The 21,102-nt window shown below is 35.6% G+C and overlaps 1 pseudogene; it reads right to left on the bottom strand.

The window, feature by feature from the left end:
* The window catches only part of LOC107697140 (centrosomal protein of 85 kDa-like), a 64,002-nt pseudogene extending 43,850 nt beyond the window's left edge, over positions 1-20,152 (bottom strand).
* Positions 20,153-21,102: the final 950 nt, after the last annotated feature.

Genomic DNA, 21,102 nt, shown 5'->3' with positions numbered 1-21,102 from the left:
CTCAATCCACTCAGCGTGCTTTGTTTATCAGCTCGCGCACACCAGCTATACAGGCGTTAATACGGAATGTTTAACATTATATTCATTGCATACATATACTTCGTAGTAGACATCCTTAACTCCTTTCTGCTGTCTGTTGTTCTGTTGTTGGTGTTTCTTTGTTTGAATATGGTGCTTATCACATGCTGTGTGGTATCGGCGTTTGGTATCGGGGCATTTTAACGAGTACGAGTACAGGAGACCAGTATTGGGCCCGATACCGACACCAGTATCGGTATCAGTGCATCCCTAGTTTCTGGTGACGGCAATATGGAGACAAAAATGGCAAGTTTAAATCAGACACAGTGATTATGACTTGTTCACAACATATATGGGCACTGTACAACCTAGGTGACATCATTAATGTAGATGAATTAGTCACATGACAATCACAGGTGACTGGCTGGAACACTTCACAGATTCCCATCAGATAGAATGATAGATAGAACGCAAGATAGAACAATAGATAGATACAACGATAGAACGATAGATAGATAAGTAGAACTATAGAACGATAGATACAACGCTAGATAAAACAATAGATAGATACAACGATAGATATATAGAATAATAGAACGATAGATAAAACGATAGATAGATAGAACAATGGATAGAACAATAAATAGATAGAACTAGAGAACGATAGATAGAACTATAGATACAACGATAGATAGAATGATAGAACGCAAGATAGAGCAATAGATAGATACAACGATAGATAGATAAGTAGAACTATAGAACGATAGATACAACACTAGATAGATAGAAGAACTACAGAACGATAGATACAACGATAGATAGATAGATATAATGATAGAACGATAGATATAACAATAGATAGAACAATGGACAGAACAATAAATAGATAGAACTAGAGAACGATAGATAGATAGATAGATAGATAGATAGATAGATAGATAGATAGAAAACTCTTCCTGACATGTCAGTTCTGTCAGCAGTCAGTATTTCCGGCTTGCTGTTGCATCACCAGCTCCTCAGAATTCCAGTGGCACGCGAGAGTTGACGTAACGACTCCGAGACGAGGTCACGGTCAAGCCTCCAGAAACACGAGCGGCACAGCGCAGCAATACCGCTACATGTCATCTGAGCTCAACCGCTCCAGACAACCAATTACTGTCAGAAACCCCTCCAGATCTAGAATCGATCTATACTATTTAAAGTGGTAGTTCATCCAAAACGGAAAATTCAGTCATCATTTACTCTCCCTCAAGTTTCTATCTTCCATGGAACACAAAAGGAGATATTTATCAGAATATTCACACTGCCAGCTCATTCAACCTTTTCTATACACTAAAAGTAACTGGAGACTGTGTGCTAGCTTGGTAACGTTGTTGACGGTGTTAGTGAGCAGACAGACAGATGGCAGTGTGTAATCTCCCCTAGTCATTAGTATTAATTCAACACAGTGCAGTAAACATGGTTAGACCAGGAGGAGCACAGCAGTTAAACTCTAAGCTGAAAAAACACAGGCCTCAGCAGAGCTTTAATGAGGACCGAGAATGATGCAGAGTGTGTTTTCAAACTGGTGAGGCTAATTATCAGCTTTGGGAACAGAAATGCTGAGCCATTACAAGGTGTCTGTGTGCATGTATTTGTACGTACTCGAGGGAACGTGGAGTGCTAACATGCCACTTGATCTTGTTATGAAAAAGAAATGGCAGTTGTGCAAAGTCACTCACAAACTACTGCATTGTATGGCCCTATGATTTCCGCAATGTGGAATGAAACTGGAGCTTACAGTATAATATAAAATGTCAAGGAATTTGGTAAATATTGGATGAAGAAATCAAATGTAGGGACATATAACTAATAAATAAAATTATGATACAGACTCGCTACATTTGAAGAAATTTTGATGCAAATATATTACAATTGTACAGCAGAATGTACTTTTTCAAAGTAATAATACTAAAAATCCTTAAAAAAAAAGGACTACAACTAAAGACAGACTACACAGAATTTCTAAAAAAATAAAACCTCATAACACCCTATAATTGTAAAAATTGCAATAAATTATCAAATTGTTAATTCATGAATTCAATTGATTAGACATGCTTTCCGATTTGTAAAATTTAATGAAACCATTAAAAGAGAATCATTGTTAAGATGGAATTTGGGAAATATAAAAAAAGAATCTGGAAAAACAAAATGGATCACATAGGTCTCTAAAATAATTTTTGTTCAAATTTTAATAAATTGCTGTTAAATTGTATAAGTTTCATGATTTCAATTATTTAGACATGCTTTTTTGATTACATTTCTTATTTTTAACCATTACAAAGGAATCTAGAAAATTTTAAATGAGAAAGGAAAAAAATCCAGAAAGATTAAAAATTACAATTACAATTAAGGAAAAAATAAAACAATTTTTGGGGGGGAATTATATAAATAGTATATACACACATTTATAAAACAACATAAATGACAACTCATGCTCATGATCCAGGTCTTTCATTTCCATGGTGAAGCGATAAATCTCTTCCTCTCTAAAGCATCAATGATACAATCCCTTCCTGTGTGGTTTTTCACATCCTTCCATCAGCAGCTTGTTTTAAAGCAAAGGCAGCATTATGGCTGTATGCATATTGATCTATATCCATATCCAGTAGACATAAGTCTGTGAGGCTCCACTAACTGGGCTACATCCTGCTCCGGTGTAATTCGTTTACCTCCTTCCTTCGAGATAAAGTACGTAATATAGTACTAGCAAGTGGTTTCTCATTCATCATACATGCTCTTTCATACCCTCTCTCCTTGCACAGCGTGTCTTATTTCATTCATGAGTTCGAGGCCATGCAGACTGGGATGGCCCTTACTGGACGGGGTGAGGAAAATGTCAGGACAAGAGAGGCAAGCAAATTAAAGGTTGTTTTTGAAGTAAATTTCATTAAGACAAAGGTTGTCTTTGGATGTTAATGATATTAACACTGAGACATCTAAAAAAAAGCGAATTAATTAATACATTTAAATTAAAATGAATAAAACAACTATTTATTATTATTTTAAAATTACATTATTGTTAATTTGTTAATGTATAAATAAAAATAATTTATTTTAAATTAATAAAAATGAACAATAGTTCAATAACAAATAGTACTTTTTATTTTTATATAGTATTAATTTTATTAACTTAAATGCAAATTATAGTTATTTTTTAAATCAAAATATTTATTTTTAAATTAATAAAAAGTATTAATAATTTAGTTTTAAATTAATAATTTAAAACTAAATTATCATGACCTTTTCATTCATTAAAAACTAAATTATTATGACTATAATGTCTGGATATAAATATGCCAACAGCAGGGTAACAGTGATAAAATTACACTTATATTAAGTACACATTAAGAAAGAAAACATGATATTTCAGTTTTTTAAATATCAACTGTTCACAATAAAACTGTTAAATTGATCGATTACTACATAAAATCACACTAAAAAGGCTGGCATTTAAGCTTTTCCTCTACCAACAAACAAGAAAATTTGATAAACTGAGAAAAAGAGAAAAATTAAAGGCCCTTTCACATGATGTCAGGGCTTTAACGTACCTCTCAACACAAGCATCATGCGGCACTTTGACCTTCACATGAAAAACGCTGCAGATGACGAAAGAACAATTTCACAAGATTATAGTATTAGGTAGCAATTAAGAAACTACTGCAAGCATGTAAAAAAAAAGAAGAAACTAACGCAAGCAAACCTGCATTATTTTTTCTCTAATATGCCTTTGATGTCGGGTCGAACAACTTGATATATCTAAATATGCAAAGATCTGTCCCTCATCTGTTTCTTTTTTCTTTTCTTCCTCAAAATTGTCCAGTTTTCATTGGCCAGACCTGCAAAGTAAAGATCAACTATCATACAGTTCTTTGTGATGGCTTTCACACAAACAGCACTCCAGACCTCACACTCAAGCGCACTGCAGCTGGAGCCTGATGACAGACATTCCAGCCCTCAGGGAGCACAATAACAGAGACCTAACACACAGGATCACATTCACCACAAAAGGGCCATCATCACAGTCGTAATGGCTTACATGTGATTCCCAAACAGATGAAAGGAGGTCAATATAAAGGAAGGTCCCTTTATGGCTAAGCTGTACCAGAAAACATATGAAACAGTTTGGGATAAAATGGTAAAATAGCCCTGTCCGGATGAGAATAAACCAGTCTGGTGTTGAGATGAGAGAGGATTAGCTGCTGACCTCATTCATTGCTAGAGAAGCCGCTCTCCTTTTCTACATCCAAGGTCTTTCATCAAATAAACTCAGTTAAATCAATTAAAGAGCTACAAATTTCACAGACTAACAAAGCTTAAAATTCATTATTAAAACACTGGTCTAAAAACAGATATTTTACACTACAGTTCAAAAGTTTGGAGTCAGATAAATTTTTTTAAGGTAATTAGTATTTTTATTCAGCAAGGATGCATTAAAATGATCAAAAGTAAGTACAGTATACAGTAAAGACATTTATAAATGTTACAATGTTGCTGTTTTAACTTTCTATTCATCAAAAATCAATATCAAATTAGCATATTAGAATGATTTCTGAAGGATCATGTGGCACTGAAGACTGGAGTAATGATGCTGAAAATTCAGCTTTGCATCACAAGAATAAATTACATTTTAAAATATATTTAAATAGAAAACAGTTATTTTAAATTGTAATAACATATTACTGTATTTCTGATTAAATAAAATAGCCACGGTGAGCATAATCTCAAACTTTTGAACGGTAGTGAAAATTAAGCAGAAATATATTTTTAAATCATATTAATGCGCTCAACTCCAACTATGTTGACTACACAACTAACTGTCTGCTGTATCTTGCAGACTTGAGTAACAACAACCACAAATGCTGAGTCTAACAGTGTGAAATGTGACTTGGGGAAGCCAAAATCAGCAAAACAACATTACATAAAATAACTGAGACCTGATCTTTCCCTTTTTCAATGAATTCCCTTTCCCTTTTTCTATGGAAAAGTCAAGCAAATCTTGGTTCCAGATATGTGGAATGAGCCACTTAAGCCCAAATAGTTTCCTTCCTCTAGTGAAGCACCAGATTCAGTGAACTGAACATGAATCATTCTGTATGCGTGGTCTCTGGGACTACAGGTGAAGTTTCATATGATTATGTAATTATGGATAATTTTAATTTGCTAAAATATATGGGATTACAATTCTGCCACAATTCTGCGCGCGAAAGATCATATTTTGAGCGCGCAAAACTGCGTTTTGCACACGCGCGAACTGAGTTTTTTGGAGAAAATGTTTGTCTCACAAAGAAGAAAGTATTTAGAGCGCACTAAAATAAATTTTTCATTTAAAATAAGTTTTTGGATGTGTGCAGATAAGACATTTTTCACTTCAGCCTTCATGAATAATTATATATCAATTATAAATGATTAAATACAAGATTAATAGTAGTTATTAAGATTGATGTCGTTTGGAATTGTTAAAATGTGCTTGGAAAAAAATATGATCAGAATATCAACCTGCATAATAATTATGCATGCACTGTATTTTTCCTCTTCTGCTGTCGAGGTAATGCAAGAAATGTTGTGATTGGTTGTCAAGGCAGCCAATCAGAATTTAGCAGCCTCGGTCTCTGATTGGCTGGAATTATGGCACATTGTAACGCTGGGTTGTGTTGAGAACGCCAGCTGTTGGCATTTAGCGAGCACTGAGGGCGGGCATCAGGTGAGCAAGCTAGTGAAACGTTGCACGCGCAAAAGAGAAGGTCTGCACACATCCAAAAACTTATTTTAAATGCTAAATTGATTTTCGTGCGTTCGAAATACTTTCTTCTTTGCGAGACAAACATTTTCTCCACAAAACTCAGTTCACGCGCGTGCAAAACGCACTTTTGCGCGCTCAAAATATGATCTTTCGCGCGCAGAATTGTGGCAGAATTGTAATCCCATAAAAATACACTGGTGATCTTTTCACAAAGTCAAAAACTATATGTGCTACAGTTGTCGGTAAGAGGTGCTAACCTACTTTTGTGAGCCTGGCCCTCAGTACATAATTAGAGAAATTACCCAGTCTCAGCGGGGAGGTTTTTCCACAGGACTACATCTTGTAGTGTTTGAAGTACTGAAAGCTCTTATCTGGTTCCTTTAAGGCAAGAGGATTATCCTTTTTGCAAAGCATCACTGGATTTCATTCTGTTTTCTATGAGGGTGGCGATATGACTCATGTTTCAATGCGGCAAAAGTAAACAAAAGTCCTGCTTCCACATCCATGATTGGGGATGCTGAAAATCAATTAGTCTGTATGCTGCTATGTCTGAACAATTAGTCAACTAGTTAGTCATAAGGAAGTCCTGAATAAAATATAAACAGCTTTTTACTTGTTTTTACTATCTTTTTTACGTCTTTTTAAAATTGCAATGGCAAAAAAAAAACACAGACCGCGACACTAAAAGCCTGAGACATGATTCTGCAACTATTTGGACTCACAATATATGTCCTGAAATATATTTTTAAAGATGATAAATTTGTTACCAAGTGCTACTTTGATTGTGATGGTGCTGTAAAAGAGATGAATTTAGAGAAAAACAAGAGGGAAGAAAATATATAGTCAAGCTCACTAATCAAATAGCTGGTTGGATGACTAATCCACAGTCATCTAGTCAACCAATCTTGATGGAAAAATACTGATGAATCATTTTAATAACGAAGAAGAATAACAAAACCACATTAAGAAGCTACTGGGAAACTTGTGGTTAATTGTAGTTACCTAGTAGTTCAAGTATCGACGAGAAGTGAGTTAAGAGTCTTGTCCATGATTCAAATCAGATGCAGAAAAACAAACTCTCCTGTTTTTTGTCTAGAAAAGCAAAATGATAACTAAGACAATAAGAGCATGGTTTCCATAAATACAGCTACTGATATCAGTCCACAGGAAGTGAATGATGTGTCTGTGTGATATGTTAAGGAGACATTTAAGTGATCTTACGAAGCTTCCTGTTTACCAGATATCTTAGCACTGAACTGAAATCAGTGGAACAGCCAATACTAGCAAATATCTATGACAGAAAATGTAGGTCACCAAACATGGGGAGCTTGGAAGCTTCAAAGCTGCATCATTTCTCAACTAAACAACATTATTGTATATGTATAATTAGCACGATTTGGTCATATAAATATCCTTACTGAATATTCCAAATCATTTGGAAATATAACATATTACAAGACTAAAAGGCCCTGAATGCGGTTTCTTGTTGATTTGAATGATATGTCTGCTAACTCACACCACCATGTGATTCCCAATACTTGACCTTGACCAGTCTTATACTATAGCATATTTTCAGTGTGATTTTCATAAGGAAGTCCTTACCTTCCCCTGTCCTTCATACTACGATCAAGATATGCTGGATACCAAACAGATCTGCTTTCAACAGTGAGAAAAAATGCAAGTTAGCCTGTCCTGCTTGAGCGGTTAAAACCCATAGAGATTATTAATTAAAAAGGGCAGGGCAGAAGCTTCCAAGTGTGAGTGTGGCTGCACTCCAAATGTAATTAGAAAGCCTCACACAGACAGACTTCCATCCTTTCACGCTGCTCTCATCTATAAAAACAAGGCGTCTTATTGACCGTCCGCATACTACGCAAACTGGTTATAAAAGTTATGGAGTTGTGATGGAAAATCCTATTTGGGTGCGATTTCATCAACGCTCTGCTTGACCCTTAATTCAGAATTGATTAAGCCAGTGTTCACATGAACAGAAAATCCTGACGCCTCTGCCAAAAGGTGAAATGGTGCGTTAGTTCTGGATGACCCAAAGCTGGCAGGATTGTTAACATTGGTTGACACCACTGATCTTTCAACACAACACAATATGTCAGATGAGTAAATGAAGATGCCAGCTGTCTCAAAGCAGATGCCAGAGAAAAATCATTCTGGAAATCAGCTAGGGGGCTTCACAAGTTACAACATCACACATTACAATTAAAAAAAAAAAGACCATGAAATTAAAGAATGACCCAAAAGGATTTAAGTCATACAGTCTACAAGCTTTCTTTAATATGTAGATTGTTAGGCGTTTATCAAGTAGTTTTTAAAAAGACATTTCAACATTGTGGCTGTATTACCACCTCGGGTGTGCATTAATTATCAATAATTCAGTCACTGTCAATTATTCCAATTATAATATTTTTATTTAAATTAGAAAAAATAAATTTCTCTTTATTCAAATTAGACATAATAATGATTTGAAATATACATATTGAAATTTAATATTTTTTACAAATATTTCAAATCTAGCAGTTACTTGAGGGAAACGGTTTTGGCACTCATGTAAACTAAGAGGAGAATGTTAATTCAGTGTCAAACTCATTCCTCATTCAGAGTCTAAGCCGTCATTAGCACGATGGGTTCGGAGCAGCTGGCATATGAAATAATGTTTCTGGATGGGGTTATGGGGTACAAGGCACAGAAGGCCTTGAGCAAACAATACTCCCTTAATCATGCTAACTGCATTATCCAACTCTCAGTCAAATGCTAATACGCTAGTCTCAACCGGCTAATCAGACAATGCCAGGAGCTAATCTAGCCCAAATCTAATAGAGGGTAACATTTTGACCTGGAATTCCCTTGAGACCTGGAAGATCTCACAGATTTGAAGAGACAGATTTGGTTAATACCACTGGATTGACGCTAGTTGTTTTTTTTTTTTAACAGAGCAACTTATATAAGATTGTTAACCAGTTTTGGAAAATGATAAAAATTACCACCTGTCAATGTAAATACGATATTCACTCACATTTTTATTCAACCATAGACAAACTGAGACCCATGTGAAGCATAACAATAAAGTAACCATATTTATAGGGTTCTGCTCAAAGTCGAAAAACTATACTGAATACTTATTTTGAAAAAGCATACATAAATAAATAAATTCATGAAAGGTATAATGCATATTTGCAATATGGAAACTATATATGTAAAAGAGCTACACCTAAAAACGTGGTTAATTAAGTTTTGACAGACTTTTGGTTTAAAATTCAAAAATACTATTCAAATCACGCATACTTGAATAATCACTTCAAAACTAATAACTGTTTGTTGAACAATAATAATAATAATAATAGTAATAATAATTTTTTTAAGCATTTTATAACAAACATTCTTATAAAAAAAAGAATACATAATTTTATGCAATATATAATGCATATTCTCTTTAAGGAAATTATAAATAGAATAGAGCTATACCTAAACTGTGGTTTTTATTTATTTTTGACACACTTTTGGTTTAAAATTCAAAAAAGTTAAAGCATGAATAAAACATGAATAATAATTACTTCAAAATGAATTTATATTAAACATTAACTATTAATACTGAACAACAATAACATATGTTTAGCTTTATTTTACATAATATTGTGTATTCTGTTTTAATTACAATCTTTATGAAATATATAATGCATATTTGTGACCCTGGAGCACAAAACCAGTCTTAAGTCGCTGGGGTATATTTGTAGCAATAGCCAAAAAACATTGTATGGGTCAAAATGATCTATTTTTCTTTTATGCCAAAAATCATTCGGATATTAAGTAAAGATCATGTTCCATGAAGATATTTTGTAAATTTCCTACCGTAAATATATCAAAACTTAATTTTTGATTAGTAATATGCATTGCTAAGAACTTAATTTGGACAACTTTAAAGGCGATTTTCTCAGTATTTTGATTTTTTTGCACCCTCAGATTCCAGATTTTCAAATAGTTGTATCTCGACCAAATATTGTCCTATCCTAACAAACCATACGTCAATGGAAAGCTTATTTATGTAGCTTTCAGATGATGTATAAATCTCTTATGACTGGTTTTGTCGTCCAGGGTCACATTTGATACATGGAAACTAAATGGAACAGAGTTACATCTTAAATGCAATTTTAGTTAAAAGGGTGGGTTATTAAACCCACCCTAGATCTGGTTTTATCTGAATACAGATACATATTTTTGTCATTATATAATGGCACAGATAATGGCTTCACTCCTACAAATAAGCACTGATGTGTGACATAGTGCTGTTAAAAGGCTAAAAACAACGCAAAAGCACAGCAGCACAAAAACACCCGTATGCATGACACTTTGTTGAGGTCGCTCCTTGTGTATTTATGGGTGCTTCAGTGGCATCCAAGACATCCCTTCCAGCAAGTCTTAGGGCACCTCTGTGTTTATTCTTGGCTGAGAAGTCATGCGACTCAGGTTTCCTTTCGACACAGCTGATCCTCACACAGCAAGATGACACCTACCGCCCTGTACTACATTGCGTAAGTGCTATTTGGAAATGCATGTACCATGAGTACCTGGTAAAAACAATATTTTGCTCAAGGACAAAGGTTTAAGGATCCAGGGCATTCATTTGATTACGGATAAATAATCATTACTCAGACAGATCAGAAGTATGGCAAGTGGGGCAATGAACATGATTCTTGATGAATTAAGTCTAGCTATGTCATTCTCATAACATCAATCCCATGCAAGAGTTGTTGAAACAAGAATGGAGTCCCCAAAAGGAGCCATCAGCCCCCCAGAGGTAATTATGAAGCTGCTGCTGCTGCCCATGAAAAGGTATAATTAGTGGCTCAGGTCATGAGGCGTCCTGGTTCAAAACGAAAGGAATTTCCTGTGCCTTGTTCTAGGTCAGCCACTGGCAGCTCATTTGGAGAGAGGGAATTCTGATCCTCAAGGTGAATGAAAGTAGGTAAATTAATCTGCAAGAGGACACATCTCTGGCACTTTTCTCAAGGTTAGACACGTGTCACAGGAAAGCCTGACACTTGGTAGGAAAGGGTTTTGAGAATGAAGACGTCTTAAAGTTGCTCTGTCATGAGAACATCAGGGGCCAAAGGGCAAGATGACAACTGATAACCATCAAGCAACCTTTAGACCTAATTTCCTTCAGACAGTTTACAGTTCATTTATTAGATTGATAAAATTACTTCATATATGTATGCATATAAATATACACAACTTCTTCACAGATCAAAGGAAGAAACTTTAGGGTTTTCTTTGTAAAATAAAATCAATAGTTTACATTAAAATCAATAGATTACATTTAACATAATTAAATTATTCATGTTTTTGAAGATAGATGATGACAAATATAGAATTTAAAATGTATCTCCATGTAAAAATAGTCAAAAATAAGAAAGCACAGTTAAACTTACAATATCAATATAGCTCATATTAACTGATAAATGAATACATACATACAAAAAATCACTAATATCCATCAATAATTGATATTAAACTGTTATGTTGTATATCTCTAATTTTATTCAACATTAAACAGGCTATTTCACCGGTCAGAATAACCAAATCTCCCTATATATTGTATCTAAACCTAAATGTATTGAATTCATAAGCCTTTTTAAGCCAGTTATCTTGAGGCATGGTGACTCTGCATCTGAGGTCACATGTGCTTAAAGTGACTGAGTACAATATGACAGGATGTCCTCAATGCAGGACATGTCCCCAGGCTCACAGATCTACGGCACATTCTAATGAACCGTAATGAGGCCGTCTGCTAATTATGAAATCCACATGAGCAGAGCACACCCCCAGAATAAAAACACAGCAAATGCTAAGGCCTTTGACTAGCAATTAGCAATAGAATTGTTGTAGACATGCAAAAAGAGAAACTATATCTGTAATACCCAAACATAAGGGGGGGGGGGGGTTCAGACTTATCAGAAAATATTTGTGTTAACTCTTTTAGCAAAAGAAGGGGGGGGGGGGGGGGGTTCAGACTTATCAGAAAATATTTGTGTTAACTCTTTTAGCTCATGAAATCAAAATAAGTAAAGGTTTTGGCATTTTGTTGTTTGTATATATATTGGACATAGGAAATGGGAGGAAATGGGAGGAAATGGGACAGTAGCTATTAAATTATAGGATGCTGCTGTCTGTACATAATGGCTAAATATACTAGACTGTTTTATAGAGTGAAAATGAAATAAGCCAATTGTAAGCCGGAAACTAGATATAGTGAGTCTCCCAGAATAGTATTCTTTTTCATGTAGATTACAGCCAGTGAGTCTGCATTAAAATTCATCATGAAAGAAAGATTCAGGAGAGGAGGACTTCAGGCCTGCATAAAAGCATTCTTGAGCACAGCACAACACGGCCAGATTAAAACAAAGAAGCTTATTTTGGAGAATCATTCGCAAGCCTTTCTTTATCCGATTTTCTCTGTCCTGCCCAGCTCGACAGTGTAAAATTACACTGATCTCACCCGCAGTGAAACTTCAGCTTGGTTGTATTAAACTAGTTAAGTTGTAAAAGAGGAAATCAGTCCTTACTAGCACAAAAACAAACCACAAACAAGAACTAACTTTCCCTGTTTACAGGCTCAACAATGTGTAGTGCAGCAGCAATAGGGTTAAAAAATGAATAAACAGCCATTATTAAAGCTGAAGAATGTACTTTTCTGATGTTAAAAATATCCAAACTTAATATGTAAATAAAACTATTAATTAGACATTTCTAGGTTGATTACCCCCAAAACAACCATGACTCAACCAATGGTGTAAGTTTGGGGCGGGAACATCTGTTTGACCAACCAATGGAAAATGAAGGGAGTGTTCAAGAAACCTGTATGAGAACAATCATTATTTTCGCAATTACATTTGCTAACACTAGTGGCGCAAAAATGACTCAGATTAGCTCAAATCTTTGCCTATATATGTTTTTTTTAAGCGATTATCATGCCAAACTTTCTTTTCATGCAAAAACTTATTTTTTTGCCATTATATTAAATTAACAAACAGGCAATGGAAACTTGTGAATGACAGCCATTAAAATTCCGCTTCGAAGCTGAAGTTCTGGAGATTAGTCATCACGTCTAGCAGTACAGGGGTGGTCATAGTTATTTTCTCTACCATGCAGTGATATCACTGCTCTCATCCTACACAGCGATTACAGATGTTTCCATGGCAGATCTGCCCTACTTCTGGAGCCAACTCATGCTGGCTGCTTGCATCTAGATCGGCACTGAGACAAAGTCTTGAGATCATGCTTGACTAGACTCACTCTTGTACCATTTGGGGCATTTAGATGAAATCACAAGTTTTCGCAAAAACCAAAATCACAACAGAATGAATGAACAGCCTGTGTCTTTGTGCTTGACCTTGACTTGAGCCCTGAGCAGAGGCGTATTTACTGCGCTAATGATAAAGAGATCAATTAAAGCAGTGAGCTGTAATCAATACGAGGATGACCGCGGTCCACCCGACGGCAGCACGGGCTTGATTCCATCTTCCTAAGGCACCGAGCCAGGCAAACGTCAACTCCCTTTAGACAGTAGTGGGACAGGAAGTAGGGTGAGGATGGTGAGAGAAGGATGTTGTCTATTGGCTGCTGAAATGTAGGGCAGAACAGTGCGCCTCCAACTGAGAGCTCACACTGGAAAAGACATGATATACCATAGCACAAATCCATCATAGCACTAGGCATCAGTTATGATTATAAAATGGGGCTGAACAAAACCTCACAGATTTCCATTAAAGGAGGGACAACAAAATTGATCTAGTGACCACAAAACCATAGAGGCTTGGGGGCTCTTTTGACCACCTAGCAACACCCTAGTAACCACCCAGAACAACCTAGAAACCATCCAGAATACCCTAGCAACTGAATATCAACATACTGATTGCTTTTCACAGGAAAGCTGAAATCACATTTTCAATCACATAAACTTGCAAAAATCTACTTAGTGTTATTTATATACTATTAAAATATTTATTAATACTTTGAATTAGCTTTTTCAGTTTTAATTATAATTTTAGTTTAACCTTTAGTGATTTTGTTACTGTTTTTTGTTATTTTATTATAATATATTTTAATTAATATTTTTAGTAGTTTCTGTGGTGAAACTTTTACTTCAGTTGCCAAGGCAACGTTTCTAATTTTCATTCAAGTTTTTTTTATGTTTTTCCATCCAGTATTTATATTTTATTTCATTTCGGGAAACATGTAGGAGAACAATCATTATTTTTGCAATTCCACTTGTTAACACTAGACACATTAGCTTTTGTCTATTAATTTTTTACGCAAATATCATGCATGTTTTTTGCACTTTCTTTGGTTATTTTTGGGGAAAATCTATAGAATTACTATTGAAAGCGTCATCAAATCAGCCAAAATATTTAATAAACAAACAGGCAATGGAAACTTGTGAATGACAGCCATTAATATTCAGCTTTGAAGCTGAAGTTATGAAGATAAGTAATCACATACTGTATTTAAGTACATCACATATGTACGCATTTAAGTTTTTCCATCCAGTATTTATATTTTATTTCATTTCAGCATTTATTTCAATAACCAAAAATGTCCTTCCAGCAAGTAGCGCTTCAAGATGTCTCCTACAACCAATAATGATTTTTAATAGTTTTAACAACAACAAGAACACTAGCTAACACTAAATTAGTTAGTTAAAACTAACTAATTTGGCAGATACTTTTGTCTAAAATAACTGGATAAGCATTCAAGGTTTATAGTTTATTTAGTATGTGTGTTGCCTGGTAATTGAACGCATGACTTTATCGCTGCTAGGAACTCTACTGGAAATGAGAGTCTGAATACGAACCACCAACATCTAGTAAATAAAGCTCATTAGTGCTGCTAAACATTCAATTTATGTTTGTAAATGTATTCCAGGGGTTAGTTTTGAACAGAGCTGCCTTGCATATACTGAAATATGTATGACCATATCAGAGGTCACATGCAAGAAATATAGGCGAATATCATCTGGTGTGATTGTTTTGACAGTCATCATTCAATCACTATTGCAACTAAAACCTAAACAGCCTTTAGTCCATAATTTAATCTCCCCAACCTTGAAAGCATTACATTAACTGTGGGTATATCACATTTAGGGTGTGTTCACACTTGTAGTTCGGTTCGCTTGGTCCGGATCAAAAAAAAAACAAAACATTTAGTCCAGGTCCGCTTAGTGTTCACATTGGCATTTTAACACCGGACCTAAAGATACCGAAACTAAAGGCATAGGGATACATTCACAACCTGATTGGTCGGGTTTTATGACACAGACTTCGCGACGGTAACATACCGAACATCCAAAACAATGCTTTGTGTTGGGCTAAATGCATTCGCTGTATGCGTGTATTTTTGTCTGGTTTTTGACCAGCTGAGAACTCGTGAAGAGCTTATAAAATGTGTAAAGGAGTCAAAACAGCGGCAGGAATCCCTCCGTCACACACACAGATGAAGCTGCGAGGAGACGTGGTTCTGAAGCCTGTACCGAACTTTGATGGGCAACACTGTGACTAGATGATATATGTTCCGTTTTTGGTTGGTTTACATGACTTTGGTCCGTGTTACGTTCATATTTTATTCAAACCACACCAGAGTTCGTTTGGAAGTGGCCCAAGACCTATCTTTTAAGCAGTCTCGGTCTGCTTGGTTGGTGCGCACTAGGGTTCGAATGGCAGCGTTCACACTTACTCAAATGAACTGCACTATCTACACTATATTATTTCACAATCATTTATCAGGCACTAAACCCTTGGTTTAGAATAACTTAGAGAAAATTATGCATGTGGTTGGTCTTATAATTCCCCGATTGTCTAACAGGTTAAATAAAAAAAAAAAAGCTCGACTCAATGTGAAGGATCAGCTTAAAGGAACACTCCCCTATTTTTGAAAATAGGCTCATTTTCCAACTAGAAAATCGCAACTTTTCATTTTCCGTCGGTCTTAGTACACGATGTAACTACAGAAGAATCAAGTTTTAAATAGGAAAAATATAGAAACTCTTTGTGGTCATTTTTGAGCGAGATGCTAACAGTCTAATCAGATTCAATGATCTATGCTAAGCTACAGCTAAAAGTGCTACCGCCAGACCCAGATATCGGCTGAATGAATTCGAAAACGGTAAAACTCAACTGTTTAACTCTAGGGGAGTTGGAAAATGAGTTTTCAAAAATAGTGGAGTGTTCCTTTAAGGCACCAGTAAACATACATGTGGACATGGCATAATTTTCTACAAGGATCAGATTGTTTGGATGCAAACAGTCATTTGCAAAGAGAGAAAACTAATGGATTTCACATTACACATCATCTTATAATGTCTACCCATAAGCCATTGCACACATTGGCCTACATATATTTAAGAGACACTGAAGCGTGACCTATTTCTAGAGGCTTTTACAGTCCGTTGCTTGCTCAGGGTAACTTCTCAAAAATCAAAGTGGTCAACAAATAACAGGAAGAAAGCCCTGGTTTGACCTTGCTAAAGCATTAAAATCTCTCTATTTGTTGGTCACTGCGAAACTAGAGCCGATCCTATTTAAAGTTTTGTCTGACTAAAGCGAAGAATGAGGAGACAGGTCATGACTTTGGGCAGATTTTGTAATGAGCTTGCTAGAAAATGTCTGACTGTGAAAACCAGCCATGAATTACAAACAGGCAATCAATAACACGTTTCACACCTCACAAAAACAGATTAAGGCTAGTCAAGTGAGCCACATGTGGTTTGTTCGAAAGTAGGCTGCGTCATAAACATCTTGTACCTTCTACGCTGTCCGAACACGAGGTTCCGATGCCGGTATCACCACTGTCTGAGGCAGCGCTGTGACGTCGCCCGCGGCTGCTAATGCCAGCGGCGGAAGAGGAAGCTTGCCATGCCGAGTCGCAGCCTGGGACCCATCCAGGAGAGGACGTGCTCGAACCTAGGAGACAAACAGAACAGGGTTACCATGGAAGAGGAGGAGACAAACAGAGGGATGTCATGTCCAACAAACACATGATTTCAAACTGTATCAGCATTTAAACTACTTTGTTTATTTCTTAATAAAAGTCGTTTAGTTAAGTGAGCATTCAGAAATGACACAGAAGTGCAACCGGATACGGCAAAAGGCAACTCTGAGGGCTGTAAATGTCAGATAGACATTACAAACACATAACATCAATGAAATGAGATGAATGTGAATAAACATAGGGTTGAGAATCAACAACCGGTTCTTATTCAGAATCATTAACAAAAAAACAAAACAAAACAATTAAAAAGAACTGCTAAGCAAACCAAATGTCATGGAAAATTATGTAGTAAAATTATGTACTTAAGGTTTTTGAGACTTAAATCTATGACTCATATTAATAGTATTTGTTTTATTATTAATAGTTATTAAAATGAATAGTTTTGTTTTAGTATTTTATACACTTATATATACATTGCCATTAAGATGTCTGGGGTAAGTACAATTATTATTATTTTTTTTTATGAATACTTTTATTTGGCACAGACACATTAAATTGATCTAAAGTGGCAGTAAAGACATTTATAATGTTACAAAAGATTTATATTTCCAATGAATGCTGTTCTTTTGAACCTTCTATTGATCAAAGAATACTGTTTTCAACATTGATAATAATAAGAAATATTTCTTAAACAAAATCATCATATTAGAATGTTATTATGAAGATTGGAGAAATGGTTGCTGAAAATTCAGCTTTGTCAGGAATAAATTACATTTTAAGATATATTATAATAGAAAACTTGTATTTCAAATTGTTATATTTCACAATATTGCTGTTTTTACTGTATTTTAAAACAAATCAGTGAGTACACGAGACTTCTTTTAAAAACATTAATTTTTTTTTTTGCTATTTTGCGGGCCAAAAAAACTACTAAACCAAGGTGAGGTTCAGTAAACCAAGGTGAGGTTCAGTGAACCAAACGGTCAATCTTGCCCTAGAGGGCTCGTCTCCAATATCTGCTGACCTAATCTATTTCTGAGGTGTAATCCGTTTAGACATCACCATTTAGGCTGTCCTGTGTAATGCCTGGCTGAAAATAAGTGGAATATATAATTTCTCTTGCCAGCATCTCTGAACATGTTGATTTGCTTCCAAATAGCAGAGAAAATGTTTTTTTAATTCTGATTCATAATACAACATTTTGATGAAAAATTACTACAAATATATTTTCAAGTTGATTATTAACTTGTTATTAAAGGGGTCATATGATGCGATTTCAAGTTTTCCTTTCTCTTTGGAGTGTTACAAGCTGATTGTGCATAGATAAGATCCCTGAAGTTGCAAAGACTAAAGTCTCAAAACCAAAGAGATATACTTTATCAAAGTTAACTCTGCCACGCCCCCCTAAAACGGTTCGTTCTAACACGCCCCCACATATCTACCTCACTATGTGGAAATATTAGCATAATGCCACCCAAATGTGCACGCAAAGAAAGAAGGCGTGGTTTCAGTAACCGCAGTTAGTGTTGATGCAGCCATGTCAGGGAGACGCTGTGTGTTTCTAGGCAAAAGCAAAAGCACTTTATTTGGCCTTCCGAAAGTAGATGGACTTTGTAGAAAACGAAGCGTTTGAGAGAGGCGGGGCATAGAGGACCTACAATAATGTACAGTATTTCAAAAATAATGTGTTTTTTGAACATTAAAGCATGTCAACATATTCTGTTACACCAAATAATGATCTTTAAAAAAGCATCATATGACCCCTTTAAAACTGTGGAAAGTATAAACATGATCCTTTTACTTTCAGGTTCAGTCAGCAAAATCTACTCCTAACACGCATTTTTATTGTGCCATATCTTGGAAAAGTCACAAACTGAGTTTGAAGCAATTTTCCCTGAAACAGCAATACAGAAAACCAAATAAATACTTCAGATGCTTTATATGAATCTCAAACCTACAAAAGTTCAAGACCAGCAGAAGCCAAGATCCAGCTGAAAAGGTCAGAACCAAAATTAGGTCTCCATAATTCCTGGGTGGAAAAACCTCAAGTTCATACCAGTTCATATGAAAGTGATCCACATTAGCCATCATGACAGAGTAGCAGATCTGTAAATAATACCCCGGGTAAACACAGGGCTTGTTGTTGATGAGGCACCAGCAACTTCTAGACCACCAACAGTTATGCAACATGATATGAGTGAATTATTAAAAACACTTGCAGAGAGACTCGTCAGAATCTGTTGCATCACTGTTCAATATTTAGACAACTTTCAAAACACAAAAGTGTAAAAACACAAGCTACTAAATACTGAACACGTGTTTGTTTGGATTTTACGGTCACCACTTTACAATTTAAGAAAGAAAGAAAAATAAAGATTGGACTAAAGATACATGCAAGCCATTTTTATTTCAATATTTGAGAGGAAAAAAAAACTACAATTATGTAAATTAAAAAAATGTATACGTAAATATTTGAATGCAATAATATAACACTTATAAATAATTACATAAAAAATCTAATCTTTTTTTTTTCTTATTTTATTTTTATTATACATCTAACATTAATTGTAGCTACAAACCTAAAACAAAATAAATATTCTGGATAAGATATTACTTTGCTTTATATCATATATATATATATATATATATTATTATGTAGTGCTGTGGCACACCGATATTAGGCTATATCTGTGTGCCACAGCACTGCATATATTCAAGAAGAGACCCCTCTATTAAAGAGACAGAGCACGTTAGAGACCCTTGTGTCCATATCTGACTCAAAGACAAAGCTGAAGGTGACACGAGGGATGCTGTCAAACCATCACAGTTCAATAACATCACAACGCTCATAACGGAACATCACATATCTAATATATCCCAGCCTGCGCGCGCGGAACAATACACTCTCCGTTACACGCGCCAGTCTAACATCAAACATGGCTTTTTCTATGAACATATTATATCTGCCTTAGTGTGTCATTCCACAAGCGCTAGGCTTTTACCGATCTTATAAGCGTCGAATCCGTCCTCAAAATCGTTCCTGGCCCACATCGCGCTCGGTTTCACACACTGAACCGATAGATCCAACACAACGAGCCGAGACAAAATGCGCGAGCCCACCAAGAAGAAGAGGGGGAGGTATTTAAGTTAAATCGCATTCCATAGCCACCAGAGACTGGAAGAACCTGCGCACAGAATCTAAAATCAACGCGTTTATATGTCGCTACGCTGTAGTCCTGAAAGGCTGGCGAGTATGTCGCAGATTTGAGCCGGAGTTATGAACTAGTAATCGCTCTCTGACTCGCTGGCAGCTGCATCGCGAGGATGTGATCTCACTGCCTGCAGCTCCTCCAGAGATCCGCGAAGAAACGCAATCACAGTCCGAGCGAGCGACACTGACTCCTCCCACCAAACTCAGAGCCACAGCCACTCTCGCTACTACTGTACAGAAAGACAAAACCGGGGCTAGTTGTCACACGGGTGAAAAGTGTCTAAACCCTTTATTGGCCAAGAATTCCTCTGAAATAAGTCTGAAAATTAATTAACTGCTAGTTTCAAATGTACAGTTTGTTTTTCCCGGGATTTATGATGAAATTAAACAGATATATATATTTTTTATTTTATTTATTATTTTACATTGAATGGCCATCCCAGGAAAATGGATGTTATCAGAATGTGGTAAATGGATGTTATCTATATGTTATCATACTTATTTTTTAAAGCATTACTTCATAACCTTTTATAACACACACAAAAAAAAAAACTATCCCTCTCCCCAGGACAAGTAGTTACACATGTTTTAAAATGTTGTATATTTAATTTATTCATTACTATTTGTTGGCCAAAATAATGGTTAGATTCAGTATTATATTTATACTTTTTTTGTAATGCTTAAATTTTGCTTTAAAGGGATAGTTCACCCAAAAATGAAAATTCTGTCATTAATTACTCACCCTCATGTCGTTTCAAGACACCCGTAAGACCTTCGTTCATCTTCAGAACACATATTAAGATGTTTTGGATGGAATGTCCAGCAACAACGTATGCTGTTCTGTGTCAGCTGCGTCACACGGATACGCTGTTTCCGTTCAGATCAAATCACAACAACGTAGGAAACAGATCCGGGCGTGACGCAGCTGACACAGAATAGCATACGTTGTTTACAGGGTGATGCGGAGGAGACGAATTGTTGAATAAAGTCTTTTTTTTTTCTTTTGCGCACAAAAAGTATTCTCGTAGCTTTGTATAATTGCAGATGAACCACTGATGTCACATGGATTATTTTACAGATCTCCTTGCTACGTTTC

The sequence above is a fragment of the Sinocyclocheilus anshuiensis genome, unplaced genomic scaffold (genome assembly GCF_001515605.1).
Source record: "Sinocyclocheilus anshuiensis isolate Anshui unplaced genomic scaffold, SAMN03320099.WGS_v1.1 scaffold38, whole genome shotgun sequence".
NCBI classification, from domain to species: domain Eukaryota; kingdom Metazoa; phylum Chordata; class Actinopteri; order Cypriniformes; family Cyprinidae; genus Sinocyclocheilus; species Sinocyclocheilus anshuiensis.
The sequence above is the reverse complement of the archived record's forward strand: the minus strand, read 5'-3'. Positions and strand labels throughout refer to the sequence as shown.